The 19,707-nt window shown below is 50.3% G+C and overlaps 1 long non-coding RNA gene across 2 annotated transcripts in view; it reads right to left on the bottom strand.

Annotated features, from left to right (window-relative positions):
• LOC142075750 (uncharacterized) overlaps positions 1–18,955 on the bottom strand; it is a 37,646-nt gene extending 18,691 nt beyond the window's left edge. For both annotated transcript variants that reach the window (XR_012671007.1, XR_012671008.1), the window contains exons 1-2: positions 17,745–18,955; positions 11,449–11,555 (exon numbers count right to left, since the gene is read on the bottom strand). This is a non-coding gene — a long non-coding RNA (uncharacterized LOC142075750). The remainder of the gene's footprint in view (positions 1–11,448; positions 11,556–17,744) is intronic.
• Between the last annotated feature and the right edge of the window lie 752 nt (positions 18,956–19,707).

Below are 19,707 nucleotides of genomic sequence, written 5' to 3'. Positions count from 1 at the left end.
GACATACAGGCAGGTTTTGGGCACCCACATGAGCCAGGGAGAATGAGGGTCCTGCAGGCATCAGCGGGGTGCTGGTGCTGTTATTTCTGGTCTCCCAGCTCCAGTGTGCGCTGGTATCACTGACCCCCTTTCACAAGCCCTCCCCAAGGTTTCATGCCAGAGTAGCTGCATTCGCTGGGGGCTTTGCAAGTTGCTGCCGAGTTTAGGGGAAAACAGCACTGTGTGTGCAAGGGCTTTGCATGGGTGAGACATCACCTTTGCCCACGCAGATCTGGACTTCATGGTTTCCACCAGTCAATACCCATTTACAGCACAGACCTTTCTGTCCTTGCTTGGCCAGAATAAACCCAAGGGTGTGAGGCCCTGGCTGGGAGCCAGAGAGATGCACATGTTCAGCAGCAGGCATCTAGCGGGGGCTGATGGAAAGCCCAAAAGAGCAAGGCAAGCAGGGTAAAGGGAAGAAGCAAGGAGTTGCTATCACTCTGTCAGTCCAGTTCCCTGACTAATGCCCCAGGTGACACGATGTAGATGATTCAGCAAGAAGGCATGGAAGCAGCACCCCTCTGCTCAAGCTCCCCACAAGGTCCCTGTCCCCCTTGCCATCCCCAGTTCTGCTGCCAGACCCAGCTGGGCTGAGACACCGGGCACCCAGGGCCAGCCTGCCTCCATTCACCCATCCCCTCCCCAGCACAGCGTCACCTCACCTTGTCCTCAGTCACTCCGTGCCGAAGGGACCCCGCCAACTAATGACGCAAGAGCATTATTCATCAGCAGCTGGGAGAAAGGGAAGTTGGGTTTTACTTTCAGAGTGATTTTTTTTTTTTTAATGCCATTCCCTCCTCCAGGGTATGCCTCCGCAGTTGGTGTTGAGTAGGATAAGCCAGGACCATCAAGCAAGATTCACATCTTCATGGGGCTGAAGGACGTTTTCCAGGCTGGGGATGCTCACCAGTCCTGTCAGGCTGCTGCGGCAATGGTCTGAAGGGGTTCAGGAAGGAGACCCACCCAAAAGGTGGGCATGCACCCAAGGAATATGTTCATACCAACATTTAGGGCCAAGCCTAGTGTCATCTGCCCCCAACTTGAGCCACGTGAGCCACCCCTGCTTCCTCATTTATTTTACATAGCCTGCACCCAAGCTGCTCCCCCTTGCCCCCCATTGCTGGAGCAGAGTCCTTTGGAGATGGGTTCATCTTTCAGAAAAACCACCTCAGCCACAACAGGCCACTCAGCACAAAGCTACATGGTTTGCTGTGCCCCTACTTATGAGATGGAAGCAGTTACCACCTAATCTCAATTATCCCCCAATCTTCCCCCTGTTTGTAGGCAGAGCGTGTGGGACATCCTTCACCATCAGCTCCACAGCTCCCTGCTCCTGAGTTTGGACCCTTCTTCCTCATGTTGTCTAAAAGTAGATAGTTTTGGTCATTAACCTGGAAGAGAAAATTCATCCCTACCCACCCAGCTAGCGTGGCTGTTGGAATTTCTCTCAAGTAACGAGCTAATCAGGCCCACCTCCAACCTTTTCCTGTTCTCCATGCTCAATCTAACAACTCTTTCCCCATCCTGCGCAGGGGCAGGACTTAGTGCTGCCATCCCCAATGTCACCAGCAAGCTGCTTAATGAAAACCCCCCCCAGCTCAATTCCTCCTGCAGAGACACTCCTCCACTGGTCGTGCTTCCCAGGGCAACTACGGCACCTTGTCTCCAGCTCAATCCAACAATGAGTGGCTCAATGATGTTCCCTGAGACCTCCCACCTCCCCAGCATTGGGTCCACCAGGATCTGTCATTCCTTGGATCTCTGGTGCTAAGACCTGCCCTTGCTGAGCCTCTTGAGACCAGTCTTTGCCCAGCTCAGAGGTGTGTGCAAACTGGGGCACTGCTGGGAGAGGTTAAAAACCCAGCGCTTGCATATTGGTGGGGTACTTTGGAAACCATGAAGAATTCGAGCTACTTTGTACCAGAGTGGACAAGGAAACCCAGACAGCCACAGGCGGCTTGCTATGTTGTTTAGGAAGCTCTCAGTTAATTGCCACCTCCCAGCTGAGATGTGGTGCTGGTCTGTGTAGTAATTTAGATGCAAAACAGCAGATCAAGACATACACCTGAACTCGATCACAAGCCAGAAAATAACCTTTACATGCAACTTATAAACCTGCTTTACATAGCAGGTTATAAAACCGGGGACCTTTTGGTCCAAAAGGCAAGGAAACAATTAATGTCTTCTTACGGGAAGGCAACTCCTACACATACAAGACATCAGATTTAGCGTAGACACAACATCTACATGAGGAAAGCAAGCTTAGTAAGATATTTATGTTTTTCAATGAGATATTATTGTGCAAGAAATATTATATGGCTTGTTGGCTGGGAGCAAAGATGTAGGAGGGTGTTATTAGAGCCATTAGAGCCATTAGCTATTTCAGAAAAACACAAGCCTGCGTTCTGCTTGAGAAAGATGCCAGTTTGAGAAAGACACTACTTTGAGAAAGGCACTAGTTTAAGTACGGGCAAAAGACACTGCAGATTTTGTATGAAAAGTATGTTCTTCTAGAGGCATTTTCTATCTCCCAAATATCTCAAGCTGATAGATGGCTGGAAAAGCTTCTACAGATGTTGGTTATCTTTCTGATTCAAGCGTCTAACTAGCCTTGGTTATTCCTTAACTGATTGTGATGACAAAACTCTTTGAAGAAGTTTAGTGTGGATTTTTTTCACCTTATACAAACCTTCGTGTAATTACCCCTTCATTGCTTTTTTATGTAAATCTGGGAGGTTTTGTGTTGCATATGGCAAACTCCCTAAAAAATAGTTGTTAGCATGATCACCACCAGAATACAAAGTATTTATAAGAATCAGGAATTTATTTGTCTGGCAGCACATATACAACTTCCTTAGAAAATTCAGAAAGATCTGAAGGATGTTAGGAAGAAAAGATGGTGGGATTTTTAAAAAGAAATTATGTGTCAAGACTTTCTCCAAGAATTAATATGATTAAAAAGACAACTTGCATGCTGGAGGACTTTTATACAAACAGTAAAGTTTGTCCAGTTTATCTGGAACAAAATCTTCACTCCTGTAAGACTCCAAAAAATCTAGAATAGCATCTCGCCAAATTGAAATCCATTCAGATAATTTCTCTACTCAAGAAAAAAGAGAAACAAAAATAGTTTCTGTAAGAATGAAAGAGTCCACAAAGCCATGAGCTGAAAATATCATCAAGTTAACCCCACGAGGACGCTGACTCATTGCAAGGACATGGAGGCAACACAACAGCCTGCTTCAAATCCAGACAAGTATAAAAGAATTGCATTTTCTTTCTTTTTTGGGTCTTTGGAAAGAAGTCATCATAAAAAACCTTTGAACTGAACATGTAAATGTGTCCTCTATCCTCATCCATCAGCACTCATCACACCCTCTCTGCAAACAACCCTGGCAAGAGGAACAACAGAAATAAAAGAGTTTATCACATAGCACAATTGTCAGACTCAGCAAAGTTTCAGCAAAATGACATATCAGAGACTTCTGCGCTCTGGGTGGGGCAAAGCATTTCAACCACTGCTCACGGATCAGACCGACACCTGTATAGATGTTAATGGGGTTTTTAAACATTCTGGTTAATTCAGTATATCCCTGTTAATCTCATGATTGGGACATGTTTTCCTGGAGATGAAACACAAACAAAATTTCAATGGGAAAGAAAACCAGTAGGATTTGATTGTGCTTTGGCTAGTTACTGAGATTTGCTATCTCAAGACAAGTCTTTAGATGACTTCTTCTGAATAATAGGCTTAGAAGATTTCTTTGATTTCATAGGACTTATTAATAGCACTCGTGTTTGTCCATTCAACCTCAGAGTTATTCTTGACATGCCCGTAAGGATTCTCCAACAAGGAAATGGTACTGCCGCCGGTGAAGCCTCTTAGCTACTGATGATACTTGCAGCAGCCCTTCTACTAATTTGGGCAAAAGGGTGAGCCCGCTTAGAGCAGTAATCCCTGCAAGGCCTTTCTGCAAAGGGGTTGCAGCTAGCATGAAACACTGTTCCCTTTCTGCTTACTTTAACACCCTACAAAATAACTTTGCCTTTGATTATGTTGCCCTGTAAGTCCTGGGCAAAGATATCCAGGAATCCCTCTGGAGTGGAAACCCCCTCTTCCACAAACCAGGATTAAAAGAGAGTCTGTTAAGAAAAATCAGGCAGCACAGGTAAGTGCCCCAAGTGGCGTCCACATCGAGGCGGACCGTGTTTTCATCAGTGCTGTGAAGCTAATGTGGGACAATCAGTTATTGCATGCCGGAGACATAATGACTGCCCCACTTGTAAATTGTGCCTTGACTTTTACCCAAGACTTTTAGATACGTCAGTCAAGGATTTGAGAACAAGAAGCTTTTAAAAGTTCAAATGAGCTGCAGTGAATATAACTGGAATAGAACCAAAATAGCAAAAGAAAAAGCAAGCCCCTGCCCTTGCACTGCAATTACAGAGGTCCTGAATCCACCCATGCAGGGTGCAAGTGTCTCACCTCATCTGGCTCATCCTCATTAAATACCCTGTCCTCAAACCACCTTCCAAGACCGCCAGCTCTTCCACTCTTTCTTTTACCTCTCAGTGAGGTCTTCTGCAAGAAGCGCTGCCTCTCTAAAAAAGTTACATATACAACAAGGCTTTGGCTGGCTTGCAAACATCTCTCCTCGCTAGCAAATAGAGATATTGCTGTAAATAACTGCAGCTTTTGCTTCCTTCAAGCCACAGCAAGTGTTTTTAGAGGAATCGGATCCTTGTCAAACAACAGCAGTAGCATCACAGCCAAAGTTTCTGCCTGCCGTTCCTGGAATTACCTTTTGTCTTGCTGCTACCAGGTAAAATTCAAGACGGCGAAGATTAGGGGAGAGGTGGATGACGTTCAAGAAGGTTTATTTGTCAGCGCTGTGAAGAGTTAGGATCAAATCAGCTGCTGTAAAAAAGGAGTATCTGAGGCCACTGCGTTTAACTCCCGGAATCAACATGCCAGTCTTGTGATGTAGAATCATAGAAAAATAGACTTGGGGAGGTCTGCCTAGCAATTCGTCGATACCTGGGGCTGGATTAGTAGATTAGTATTGCTCAATATACTTTTACTAATCCAGAAAAGGAAGTGAGCAGTTAAGTGACAACTGGATCATTGCTCACTCCCTTCTCAACTGTGTTTATGAATATATTAAATAACAGTGACCATAAATTAGCACTAGTTAGTTACACAATCGTAAAGAATTGGGATGCAAAGTGACCTTGAGAGAGCCAAGAAGGGGTCAGCCCTATGCTTGTGATTACGAAGAGATGTTTATCTAGCCTGTTCTTTGAGATTCCCATGCCGGGAATATCAAGCCTGACCAGATGACACATTCCAGCACCTGGCAATCCTACCATCCGTAAGGTTTCAGTCCATCTCCATTGCTACAATGCACTCTCCTAGCTTACTGCCCCTCCAACTTAGAGAACAGCTTCTTTCTTGTCTTTTATGCATTTAAAAATTCATTTTAAAATTTTATGCATTTAAAAATTGGCACTGGGCCCCTTTCAGTCTTCTCTGTGCAACAGCAGTGGTTTGCTTCAGTGTTGGACCCTAGTAAGTTCTGCAAGTGCAGACCTTTTCAGAAATATCTGTAGACAGCTCTAAAGCATATAGAAACTTACTTTTCTTAGTCACCTCTTCCAGAGCCTTTAAAAATAAACCAAAAGACAATAGACCACCGTCCGAAAAATCACTGCTTTAGACTAAACAACCCCGGTCTCATCAGTCCTTCTCTATGCGCCATGTTTCCTCACCCTCAGTCTCTTCTGCTGCATTCTTCTGGACTCTCTTCCACTGGTACATATCTTTCCTGAAGGGTAGTGCCCAGAGTTGGTCATATTACTGCCGCGTAGGCATGGTCTACACTAACAGATTGTTGGAACTATTTCACGTGTCCTACAAACAATGCTGCTGTTTATACATCCCAGGGATGTTTAACTTTTCCTTTCTTTTTTGCAACACCATGACGCTGTTGACTTATGGTCAGCTGATAATTACTATAACCACCTGCAAAGCCTTTTCTATACAGCTGCAGCCTACTTGACTGTTTGCCTGCCTCTCCCCTGTTTATACAGAGGACTATTCCTGCATCCATGCTGAAACCTGCGCCATTCTCCTCGAATTGCATTCCTTCTCTCCGGTCAGAGCTAACGAAAACGATGAGCAAATAGCTGACGGGGCTGGGCATAGTGACCATACAGCGATCTCTAACACTGGCAGATGGAACTCCATAATGCCAAGTGCAAGGGAAAAAACATTTTAATTATTCAAAACATTGCTTAGTTCAGCCTCTCCACAGAGAGACTTGACCACTACAGTAGACAACTCACTGACAACCGCTATTCCATCTGCAATGAGTCACATCATAGTTTATTTTTTAATAAGATCTTTGCTTCCGAGGGGACCTTCTCCCAACACCTGATTCCTTGCTGATGATCTGCCAGATGCAGTCCAAATAACGCATGTCTCATAATAACCTGTGCAAATGAGCGTGTGATTGCAATGCTGGCACCATGCAGCTCCAGTTATCTCCAAGGAACAAGGAAGTTCAGGCAGGGATTCCCAGAAACAAAAGCAAAAAGCACAGCTTTCTTAATGCCCAAGCACAATCATCTGCCTCACTGCAAAGATCTCATCTTGACGCAACACCCGTATTCGCTTCACATTTCACCTGTGGCGAGCTCCCAGCAAGGTGGAACTTCAACGTCTACCTGGGGCTCTACATCTTGGCTGCTTGGTGGGTGAGGTGGATAAAACAAGCGATGGCGTCTCTCAAGAACAGTGACCAGGAAACCCATCTGAGTCATCCTGGCTTTTCATACACGCTTCAACGAAAGCTGAAATTCAATGCAATATAGCAGCAAGAAAGAGGAGGCTGGATCAAGGGGAAGTCTCAGGAAATTTTCTAGCTTTATCAAAAGAATTAAGTCTGGAGTCTTTTGACTGAATACCTTTATTCTGAAATGCCCCATGGACAAGAGCTGTGTGGGTTGTCTCATGTAGGGTATCCTGTACAGACCATGCTCGCCGGTGAGACCAGGGCACTCCGCCTCCTGCAGAGGTGGTGAGGACAAGCCATGCAGATCCACAGAGGATCTGGTAATGCCCGTCTCATGAAATTTCCCTCTTTTATTTCTCTTCACGCTGAAGAATATTTTAACTGACATCAAGATTCTCAGCTAGTTCAGGTCATGGATTAAGACAGAACAAAGGTCCATCAAATTGTCTGTATCTTCTTTGCTTTGTATCAGGATCTCCTAATCACTAGAATCTCCCTTACTAATTAGACCTGAACTTTAGCACCCAAAGCCCTACAGCTTTCTCCGCTGTAGTTTTTCATGCAGGACATTGTTCACATGCCTGACAATCCCGTCAGCCTCCTGGCTCACACACGGACAGGTGTCAGGTTCTCCTGCCATTGTGAAATACTTCTAATTTAAAGGAATACAAAAGAATATAAAATACCAAGTTATTCCACATGCACAGCTTCTGTAGCATGAAAGAGTATTGCGAGGGCCCTGGTGCTCAGTGAGATGGACAGGGCAGTCCCACCTCACCGGGCTGTGCAAGCCCACGGCCACACTTGCAGCACATCCCTAGCAAGCTCAGCAAGAAGGACACAACTTCTCCTTTAGGGAGGAAGGCTGGAGAGGACTAATGGGAGTACCAGGGAGGCTCTGGGATGCTGCAGCACCCCATTTGACCACTCCTCGGGACAACTCACGCACTGGCCACGCAATGAGCCAGCAGTGCTGTTGAGCCAGAGTCTGTTTCACGAGAGGGCCCCATAGTTATTTTTCTTCCATTTGGCATCTGCATCGGCTGTTTCCAGCCCATTAGCTGTTCCGTCACAGCCTGGGTGTGGATCCTTCCATTCCTGGGGCACGGATGAGGCCCCATTGATGGATTAACCACCTCAGTGGGCAACGTGAATGGCAAGCACGATTTGTGCTCTCAGGCTGCAGCTGCCAGGAGGAATTGGATTTTAATCTCATGCCGCACGGGTCATATCCTCAGCTCAAAGCCTGAATCATATTCTCGCCTCACATTCCTGACCCACCTTCTAGCACGATCCAGCCCCCTTGGCGAGGAAATGGTGAGGGCTATCTCCAAGCACATCACTGAGGCATCAAAGGGGAAAGCCACTAGACTCCCACTATAGCCGGTGGAAAGTAGGGGCAGCTGAGTCCCCTTTAGACCTGGCCCTCAGGAGGACAAACTCAAGCCCTGCCTTCTTTCTTTTTAAGGAGAATGGAGAGACCTTTTTGGAGATGGACATGGACCGAGAGCCATCGAACCCACAGCTGCATGGATTTGCTTTCCTAACACCACACCTTCCCAGGCAGCGAGCAGCTCAAAAACAGCAAACCCGCTTGTGCCCCTCCACTTAGCCTTCTCCCATATAACAGGAATCAGGTCTGGTCCTTGATTCCACAAATGTCCTGCAAATAAATTACACAAGAAACCTCTGATTACATAAAGTGCGTTGCACAACGCATTATATAAAACGCAGGTCACGGCCCAATCAGCCAGCACTCAGCTCACTTACATCAAGAAAAATTAATCCGAGGAGCACGAAGGAAGGGAAAGAAAGAGGAGGATGCTCTCCTTCTCTTAAGGAGGTGTGTGACACCGCACATGGCAAACGTGCCCACCGAGTGCAACTCCATCCCCGAGCCGGCCTGAGAGGAGCGGCTCCCAGCCAAACCCTACCTTCTGGCTCCAAGCCCACCTGCAGGACACCCAAACTGGAGGAGGGTTATACATCCCTGTGCTGGTTTTGGCTGGGATAGAGTTAATTTTCTAGTAGCTAGTATGGGGCTATGTTTTGGATTTATGCCAGAAGCAGTGTTGATAACACGGGGATGTTTTCGTTACTGCTGAGCAGGGCTTACACAGGGTCAAGGCCTTTTCTGCTCCTCACCCCACCCCACCAGCGAGAAGGCTGGGGGTGCACAAGGAGTTGGGAGAGGACACAGCTGGGACAGCTGTCCCCAATGACCAAAGGGGTATTCCATACCATATGACATCATGCTCAGCATATAAAGCTGGGGGAAGAAGAAGGAAGGGGGGACGTTCGGAGTGATGGCGTTTGTCTTCCCAAGTCACCGTTAGGCATGATGGAGCCCTGCTTTCCTGGAGATGGCTGAACACCTGCCTGCCGATGGGAAGCAGTGAATGAATTCCTTGTTTTGCTTTGCTTGCGTGCACGGCTTTTGCTTTACCTGTTAACCTGTCTTTATCTCAACCCACGAGTTCTCTCACTTTTACCCTTCCGATTCTCTCCCCCACCCCACTGAGGGGGAGTGAACGAGCAGCTGTGTGGGGCTTAGTTGCCGGCTGGGGTTAAACCATGACAATCCCACAGAAAACAAACCTATAATCACTACCACCTCACCATTAACCTCATCTGGCTCTAATCGGGTTGCCCAGAGGCAGGGGGTGTCCATCCACCGCTGTAACACACCTTGGAGGGGAGAAATGAGAAAATTCTCTTGAATGCATTGCTCAAAAAGGCCTGGTTTTCTTTTCTGACACTTTCGATTTCAAATCAGCATTAAATAGCTATGGGGAACGTTTGAACGCTGACAGTAATAGAGCAAATTTCACACCAGAAGGTGGAAACCAAAACAAAGTGGGAATCCTATGCTGAGTCTGGTGCCATAGATGCCCCCAAGACATACAACAGAGGCCAAAGGTCCCATTTCTGTGCCCCAATATTCAGATTTTTCCAGGAAAAGGATTTCGGGTTCATTTTAAAGCCCAAGAACCCCATTAAAATTAGACCCAGCATTTCCAATCAATCCATCATTGGGACGGCAGGTGGGACCTGCTCCTTCTCTTGGAAAACCTTGCTCCCTGAAGCTACCTGTGGTTTTAGTAGAACTCTTTCAATCAGCTTCAACAGGTCTTGGACAGGATTTTGAGCTTGCAAGCACTTCAGGGCAGGAAATGTCTGCAAAAGTTTCCACCGTGCCTAGCAGGATCAGATCGAATCAGCAGGGATCTCAGTGAAATTAATTTGTTACTGCTGCTGTTTTTAGTGATAATAGCGTACGTTACAAGGGAAAAGCAATAAATCTATAGCGGAGATAGATACACTGAAAATAAACAGTGAGGTTTTAGCTGTGCTTTGAAGTACCATGGAAAGGCCCAGAGGCAAAGAAATGCTGGGAACTGCTTGGTCCATTGTGTCAGATCTGCAGAGGAGAAGTTTCTTGTTCCAACAGGGAGACTGAAAGGTGTGAGGAGAGGAGAAATGCCCTCTCTGAGGGTTGGTTTTGCTGCTGGGTTGGGCTTTTAAATGGAAGGTGATATTCTGAAAAGTGAGATGGGGAGGTAGGAAACAACAAGGGCAGTGCAGAGAAGTCCTCATGGGATATTTCTATATTATATTATAATATAATTATGATATTATATTGGAGGGAGGCAGTTTCTAACAGCTCTTCCCAGGAGAATAACCATAAGAGAATCCAAGAGGAGCTGGGATTTTGTGCAGTGGCACATCTCCTTTCGGTCAGAGAAGCACCAGCTGTCAACATGGGAACACAGAGGTGGGCCAAAAGGATGACACCCAGACGGAGGGGTGTTATACCTCTCTGGCACATCCCAACCCAGCTGGCAGCAGATTTAGGATGAAAAACCCCAGAAACCTTGCCCTGCGTAAATAAAACCAAAAGGTGGAAAGGGAGCCAGAGCACCATTCCCTGTAACCAGACTTGCCCAGGGAGGGAGTTCCCATCATGTCTTCTGCAGAAATGAATGAGTCATGGAGAAGTTACCACCAGAGCAGGGAGACAGCTTTCCTCCTCAGGTGATGGGAATGGGGAGGAGATACCACAGACGTTGATGTGCCAAAGCCTGACTGTGGCACCAGGAGAAATTCATACACTCGGAGCCTGCCTGAGCTCAGCTGCCGCTGTGATAGCAATTGGGTTTGGGTTGGGGGGCAGAGGCAAGGGGGTTGCTCCTAGCTACTCCTTCCATCCATCCTCCTTTTCTTCTGAAAGTGGTGTTATCTAGGGGTTATTGGGTACACAAAGGCTTTTCTGTGCCAAGTTCGCTGAGTCACTAGATGGAAAGCAAACCCGTGCCACCGGGGAGATAACGCGTTTAATGCAAGAGCGAGAGGGCTCTTGCACAAGGCGCTGGGTTCCCGACGATGACTGGCCCCACGCCTGGCAGAAAGCTGCGGGCTTTTATACTCCAAGTAAAATTCCCTGGGCAGACACGAGATGCCAACCCGTGGGACGCTCAGGCTGGCTTCGCTTCTTGCTCGTCCGGTTGGGAAACTGGTTCTGCAGCGTGACCAGGGAAACCTGGCCCCGGCGGTGCCTGCACTAAATCCTCCCTTTATGTGAAAACAGCATTGAAGAGGTGCTGCTACTCACGCTTTCCTCAGAAAGACTGATGTGCCACCCACTCCTCTGTCTCACACAAATGGTGCGTTCAGGAGATCCCCGCTTATTACCAACACAAACAGAATTTGCGCTGCGACCTGTGCAAGAGGAGATAATCACGGGGTCATGTAATTCTTATTAAAATCAGGCTTTGAAGCTCATACTAACGCAGAGCTCCCATCAAAGTCAAACAAAAGACAACAGAATTTGACAAAATGGTCTCATAATTGGTCCTGGCAAGCCTTAGTGACAGTCGGGTAATGCAGAATCCCATTTGATACACAGGCTGATGTCTCGCAGGGTATTTTGTCACTGTGGGTAGCAGCACACGATTGCTCAGATGCATAGGGGAGGTGAGACCCTCCGGCTGCACAGGCCCCTCCATGGGCCATGGCAGAGGCAATGCAGACCAGCACCGGCCCTTCTGCACCAGGGATTTCCTGGGTCAGGGAACCGATGACGATGAATACACTGTGCACCAAAGCACAAGGCTCAGAGGAGAACACTGCAAACTCTCGGGGTCAAACCATTCACCAAAGCCAAGCAATGGAAATTACTCATGGCAACGACTATTTTGGTACAACATAGGCAGTGCACAAGAAGGGTTCCTGGCAAGGCACTGGCCCAGCAGTCCATCTCCCAAGGCTTTGTCAAGCTTCAGATATAATGCAGAGGAGTCAGCGTTGACCTCCTTCACCCAGTGGTCTTTACCTGACGATCAGGGGAATCCATACTCAAATCCCTTCTCTCCCTGAAGAAAGCAGACCCAAAACTGAAGAGCCCTCGTGCTAACAGCCACCCTCACTGTCAAATGGCCATGGGTGAGATTTCTACATCTCTGCTTTGCAAAGCTTTCCCATTTTGCATGAAATAATCCAAAAGAGAAAGTGCAAGTCACTTCCATCAGAAAGGGCATGGTAGAGGGCCTTCAGCAGGAGATCTGGTGAGGGCCCTTCACTTTGGTGCCCTCTCAAGTCCACTTGAGCTTTCACGAGACGCTTGGGTTCAGGTCTCTGCAGGCAGGGAGGGAACTGGACCTGGCTCTCCTGCAACCACAGCATGGGATGAAAAGGTAAAAATAGGAAGGTAGCCGGGGAAGGAAAGGAAGCTAACTGTAGGAGAGGACAGACCAAGACTATGTACCCTCCCCCGCCCAGAATTAAGGGGGATGGAAATGGTGGGTATTTGGCTTAAACACCTCCATTCTCAGACCAGAGCATTTTGGGAATTTTTGGAATTCCCCTGCTGTGCACTGTATAGAGGCCAGGGCAGTTAACACCATGTTTCCTAGATGCAAAAGGCCACTGGGGTTAGAGGTGTCCCTGTCCCACAGCAGTCCCCTTCCCCAGGTGTCCCTGGGGAGTCTCGCACAGGCTCTCCCTGCCTCGGTTGAAAAATGCCACGATAGAGCTGCTGTGCCTCGGGCTGTGCAGTGAGGGTCACGGGGCAGAATACCGCAAGACACAGGTGCGGCAACACTCGAGTCACCTACAGCCCAGTGCAGAAAAGATCTGGTTGCTGCTGCAGGGACACTAAAGCACCCACTGGAGTCAGGGTGATTTATGGGGAGCTCTTGGAGAGCAGAGGCAGCCACATAGAATCATAGAATCATTAAGGTTGGAAAAGACCTCTAAGATCATCGACTCCAACCGTCAACCCAACACCACCATGCCCACTACACCATGTCCCTAAGGGCCTCATCTACACGTCTTTTAAATACTTCCAGGGATGGTGACTCCACCACTTCCCTGGGCAGCCTGTTCCAAGGCCTGACCCCTCTTTCAGTAAAGAAATTTCTCCTAATGTCCAATCTAAACCTCCCTTGGTGCAACTTGAGGCCATTTCCTCTCGTCCTATCGCTAGTTACTTGGGAGAAGAGACCAACACCCACCTCGCTACAACCTCCTTTCAGGTAGTTGTAGAGCACGATGAGGTCTCCCCTCAGCCTCTTCTTCTCCAGGCTAAACAGTCCCAGTTCCCTCAGCCGCTCCTCATAAGACTTGTGCTCCCATGTTGCAAATCACCCTCTGCATGGGACAAGCTGCCCCCCAGAAGCCCCATAGCAGCGTCCACCCCTCCCTGGGCTCTAGCAGAATAAAGAACGTATTTTCTTCCCCCCCTTGTTTTTGGGGTCCAGTGCCTGGCTAAGGAATGGCAATGGAAAGTGATACGTGTATATATATTGGGAGGCAGGCAGCAGTGACATTCACAGTGATAGTTACCACTTGACTTCATTATACAGTCATCATTGTACAGTTCTTGCCACAGTAAAACCTTTGCCAGTATTTTTGTGTCATATTTATTAGTTACCACAAACGTTAAAGCATTTTCAGGGCTCTGATCTACATGCACAAGGTCAGGCATGGTGTAAAGCCATGACTGAAATGGTCCACGCCATGTGAAGGGAGGGAGCCCAAGGGGTTTGCACCAGGCAAGAGCTTGGCTGCCTGGCCCAACTCAGCCAACAGATCTCTGGTTTTAGTGCCACTGCTCCTGCTCAGAAACTGTGTCTTATAGGGAATCCACTGCCTGGCAGACACACTTTGCCAAAAAGGTTGCGCGTCTGGTTTTGACCAGAGCAGAAGCAGTAGCGTTCACCCCAGAGCCCAGGCAACGAGTGCTGCTGAGGCAATCTGGTGATGCCCTGCGCGTGGCTCAAGACAGGCAGGGAAGGCTTTCCCTGGACCACCACTCTTGCTGCTTTCCTGCTAGGGCATGGGAGGAACATCAGTGTAGCGTCAAGGGCAGAGGGAAGCAGGTTGTCAGGCAGCTGAGCAAGCAGGACTCTTCCTTGTCATCTTTTTCAACCTTTTACCTTTTTTAATCTATTGCTCATCTGCTGCTGGAGCTTTGGGGCACCATTTGCTGCCCAGCCACCTCCTTATCTTCCTCTCTACAGCCTCTTTGGTCAAGGCTAATGAAGTGTTACAAGGCAAGGGAAGCTGATGTCTTCTCGGAGGCATCAGGCATGGGCAACCATGGGCAGAGTAGACAGATGGTGGATGTAACGTGGGAGCACTCACCTCCCGTTCCTGAGGTCACCCTTGCACCTTCAACTGTTAGCTGTGCAACTCTCCTACCTCTGCATGTGGAGGCTGGCTCCTTCTCACATTGGGATCAATGATGAAAGCGGGAAATGAATAAATAAAGTAAATTGAGAAAGATCAGCTCATCAGGCCAAGTGCAAACACTACCTAGTCATCCAGGGAGCGTCTTCTAACACGCAAACGGGAACTGATAGAGATCCTCTTCCAAGGGCTGAGCCTACTCATAACTGGCAGATTCCCTTGGCCAAAACCACCTCCTGCATATCTGGGTGTGAGCACTGCTATCTACCGCTGCATCGTGCACAGCCCAGATCTCTCCTGGGCCGTGGGCAATTCTCAAATTAGAGAGAATGGTAGCATCAACAGCGGCAGATCTGTTGTCCTCGTTAGTCCAGCATGTCAGAGAGCATTTCAGGATGAAAGTGGGGGGAGGAACATGCATTTTTATCTTGTCACATTCTTGCATATAGAAGGGAAGAGCTGAATCCCTGTGACGAGCTCTGCCCGGCAGAGCAAGCCCAGCTGCAGGACCAGCCTGTGGATTTCATGCTACAGCTGACCAAAACATCACCTTGGGAACATCTCTTGGGCTTCGCACCGCATCTCTTGGGCTTCAGTGCTGGCAATGACAACTACGACGGTGGAAAAAGAGCCTCACTAAGGGGTCAGGGCTCTCAAGGCACTGCAACTCTCCTCACAACTAGTCTCACCTACTCTTTTTTTTTACCCTGGGGAAGCTGAGCCATGGGAAGCCACCTAAACCTTCTCATAGGAAGCGCTGCGATGGGGAGGGTGCCCAGCAAAGCGGGTGGTCTCACACCTCACTTCCACTGCACAGGGCATTGCTGAAGGAAGGGACATCTTAGGATCGCTCAAGGGGAGGTAATGAAGCAAGACAGCAGCAGGATGAAGCAACAACATGGGCAGCACGAGGCATGAGCAGGAAAACCTGCTCTTGGGTCAGATTCCTTAGTCCAGGACAGGACACACAGCTGCGTCCCATTCCTGGCATTATTGCCACTGACCCCTGCGGAGCAAACACCGACATCCAGAGATCTGCCAGGCAGATGGACCACAACCATCAAGGCTGACCACTGGCATCACCCAGTCCAAAAAGCTCCACACCCAGCAATTCCCACCCCGAGCCTGTCTGTCCTGCTTGGCAGAGGAGGTCTTGCTTTCAGAAACCCACCAGATCTTGGTTGAAAGGCTGTGCCACCCAGTGCAGTGCTGGGCAGGGATGTCCCACGCGAGCTCGGCTTGATGGACGGTGGTAGTAGGAAGCAGTTAGGAGCTAGCACAGGGAGAGCAGGGGGGTACGGCACCCAGTGGCCAGTCCTGCTTGTGCAACACGTGCTGGGGTACCTCCTTTTAGCCCCACACAGCCTCCCCTACCCCCAGCATGGATGAGATGCTCAGGGCAGGGGGAGAGCGAAGGAGCGGTGGGATGGGGTGACTGTGGCTTGCTTGAAAGGGGCCTGATGAATCAAACCTGCCGAGGGTGGAAAATAGGCTTAAAAGTGTAAAGCAATTACTTATTGGCCCACACAGGCACACAAAAGTCAGCTAGGACTTCGTCAGCTCCTCGGCTAGTCGTTAGTGTGCTCATCACCTCAAAAAGGTGTCGAAAGGGTCTTTGCTGGCCAGGGACTGTCTGTTGGTCTTCACAGCTCCTAGGGATGACCCCACCATGGTGCCCAACAAACCCCCTGACTCCCTGCGTTTTTTTCCTTTAGGAATTTGCACCTTTCTTGACTGCCACCATCTCGACCATCCCACCTCTGTCTGCAGTCTTACCTTTCCCAGCATGGCTGTTTCCCCAGCACGTGGCCAGGGTACGGCAGGGTCAGAGCTGGGACTTCAGACTCGGGGAGGCTGAGCCCTGGCAGAAGGGGATTAGCCATAGGTGGGGTTACAGAGAGATGGCGTGAGGGTGGAGGGCAGAGGGGGCCTCTCCGTGCTTTTTGCTTGAGCTGTTCCACCTCACAAGGCAAAAAAAAGAGTCTCTTGAGCTAGAGAGCGCATAAAGAGCAAGCGCAGCTCCACCGTGAGTCATCTCTGCTTTAAGACAGGAAGGCAAAGCTGATGTTTCCCACCCCCTGAGCACAGGGGTCAGTCTGGCATTGCCACTGCCTGCCGGGGGAGCATCTCCCACCGAGTAAGAGACGCACAACCCTCAGGGACTGCACGAGCCAACGTTCAGCCCGAGAGGAGCAAACACCACGGCACAGCTGATACGTGATCCCCAGCCGCGTGTCTTGTGTGACATTCAGCAACATCCCTTTGAAGTCCCAGCTTAATGGGTCAGGGCAAGCCTCCCTGCAGAGCCAGGACCCAGCCTGCACATGGAGAGCACAGGCAGCATCCAGAGACCACTCCTTGGACATGTTACTGCTGAAATCCCAGGTGGATTAAGGATGAATACGGGAACTTTTCACGCTACTGCCACACTCCCATTGGAAAGACTAAACCCAAACCTACCCTCGGAGCAGCCCATGTCCTTTGTGCTGCTGCAGAGAGAGCAGCATGAGAAGTTTCCACCTGCTCTGTCCTTCCCAGCCTTTCCCCCTGTGTCCCAGGAGATGTGACAGGGAGCCGAAGCAGCATTCGGGGTGACAGTGCTTGTGGGACCCATGGGACTTAGCAGCCCAGCTAGGGCCTCCCTGCTCCCACCCCAGGACCAGACGGTGGTCACCCAGCCCCTCTAGAAGGTCGGTGGGAAGGCAGGTGCTGATCTCCAGCCCTCCCGGCTGCTTCAACAGACAAGTGGACACATGGGCTCAAGGCACGAGCTGGATGGACACAGGGGGTTCTCCTCTCAGGGCTTTGCAGACCGTTTTGGGGGTAACGCAGGTTCAGGCTGTCCCAGCGGGCAGTGCAAGGGTAACGTGAAGCCCAAGGGTTCAACTGGAGATGGGTACGCTACAGAAGGCAGCATGGAGGCAGCTTGGGCAAAGCAGAGGGCAGTGCAAGCTCTACACTCCTCTCTCGGTACTACAACTACGTCCACCCCCCCCACTCCCAGGTTAGGTATTTTTGTTGGCAATGCACACAGCCTGGATCCACATCTTCTTGATAACTCAGTGGGGGTGATCCCCAAACAGACCTGCGTGTTGCAACACTCCTGCTGCGCACGCTGTGCTCCTCATCGGAGCTGCTCAAAACCCAGCAATTCAGGGACAAGCAAAAGAGTTTTCTCCTCTCGGGAGCCCCAAATGGCTGCTTTAGTAGCGAACTTACCTTTGCTGTCTCCGGCAGCTCCCAATGGAGGCTTTTGAGTTTTTTTCTAGGTGATCAACACCTTCCCAAGGGCTGCAGCGCATGCGCTGGCACGGCCGAGGTCTGCCCTGGCTCACTCCGAGACCCGTTTGCCCCAGGGGTACCAGTTCAAGCTGTAAATCTCAGCCCGAACAAGGTTTGCCGGTTCACGTGGCCCAGCCAAAATTCCTGAAGAAAAACTAGTAATAATAAATAAAGGTTTGGTGGAAGTGCTGGCACGAGCTCAGCACGAAGCTGCTGAGCTTTGCACAGAAACCTCCCAACAGTGTTGTGATTTCAGATGAAACTCATGGATCCTTCGGCCGAGTTTCACCGCCGGGTTCCAGTGTCACCCTCAGCAGCAGCAGCCAGCCACCGCTGTGGGACACGGCGAGGCAGCGCCGGGAGATCAGGCGGATGGCTGGGAGCACGGCTGGCCCCCCGGCTCCTCCAAGGCTGGAGCAGTTGGGCTGGTTCAGGAGGAGGAGGGGAGCTGGTCCCCCCTGTACCTGTGATAACGGGGTGCCCTGGCAGCCTGCAGGTCCCAGATTTCGGGTCGCTCCCCATGAGGTGGCAGGGAGGCAGCCCAGCCCGCTCCAGCTTGCACTGGGGACGCAGCAGAGGCACATGGGGGTGGCACCTGGCTCGCAAGCCACAAAATGCAGCTGGGACCTGGACGGGCAGCCCACGCACCCCTCCACCACCAGCCTGACCTGCTGCGATGCCCACTGGAACCTGGGCGCCTCCATGCCAACCACCCTCTCCGTCCCTGCCAGCACTACTGCCACCGGGAGTTGCAAGCCCAAAGCATCATCCAGTTGCTCCATCTCTTGCCCTGCATCCCCAAAATGCTGTGGCTTGCGGATTCAGGGCTGCTCGCCGCTGAGCAGGCTGTTTTCTCCATCTCTCACCACCAAATAAATTTTCTCCCATGCAAAATTGCAGCCAGGCCACCCCTTATTTCCAGGGGCAATCGCCTTGTCAGGGAAATCCTTCTGCTCAGGCAGGGCTCTTCTGCCCTCGTCGCAGGAGGGACGGCGGCTTTGCAGCGTCCCATTTCCACGGAGCTGCCCCGCAGCTGCACGCCGGCACCCGGAGGTGCAGGAGAGGCCTCGCAGAAGCGTGTTACGGGCTGATAGTTTATCTTGGATCACTCCCGCGCGCCGGCAATCCCACACCCCTTAGAAGAAAACCCTCTTGGCAGCTTTGAACGTTATTCTTCAGGCGCAGCAGCGGGCGCGTGGAAATATTTTCATGCTCGGGAACAAGCTATCTGTGAGATGCTGCGCTGCTCTTCCCAGCCTGCAAAGCCCCGAGGCAGCGTCAACTCGTTAGAAAAGGGGGCGAGAGCGGCTGGAGCCATGTCCCTGCTCCCAGCGACTCGCCCTGTGGCTTTGGCCCCGTCACCTCCACGAGCCTCACAGCCGCCAGCTGAGACGGGAAGATAAAGGCAGCTGTGTCCCCGCACCGTGGCTGTAAGGCATTTTTGCAAAAAATGCTGGGTTTTCCCCCCACTCTGACCCTGGGGAGATGGGAGAATGGATGCTGCATTGGGGAAATGGTGTAAGCATGACAGGGAGCGCAGGTTTGGAGAAGGCCAACGCTTTTCCCCAGCGTGGTGGCAGCATCCGTGCCGCAGTCCCACCTTGGGATGGACAGCACATCGCTGGGGCGAGCGGGGGGTGCCAAATACGCTTTTGGATGCTTTTGTTGAGGGCTGAGATGAGGTCCAAGTCCACGGCAGGGTAAAGAGCAGGGGAAGTGGCTCTGCAAGCCCATCTCGCTGCGAGCCATCCTCCTGCCTCGGACAACAGGGACAGGCTCCCCCCGTTTTCAGGGTCATTCCAGGATCCATGGCTGTGATGTACAACCCCATCCCTGCCCCAGATCCCGCGTTCCCCCCAACACTCCCTCCTCGGCTGCCGCTCACACCCTCCGTGTCTCA

This window comes from Calonectris borealis, chromosome Z (genome assembly GCF_964195595.1).
Source record: "Calonectris borealis chromosome Z, bCalBor7.hap1.2, whole genome shotgun sequence".
Lineage (NCBI taxonomy): Eukaryota > Metazoa > Chordata > Aves > Procellariiformes > Procellariidae > Calonectris > Calonectris borealis.
Note: the sequence above shows the minus strand (reverse complement) of the source record. Positions and strands in the feature narration are given on the sequence as shown.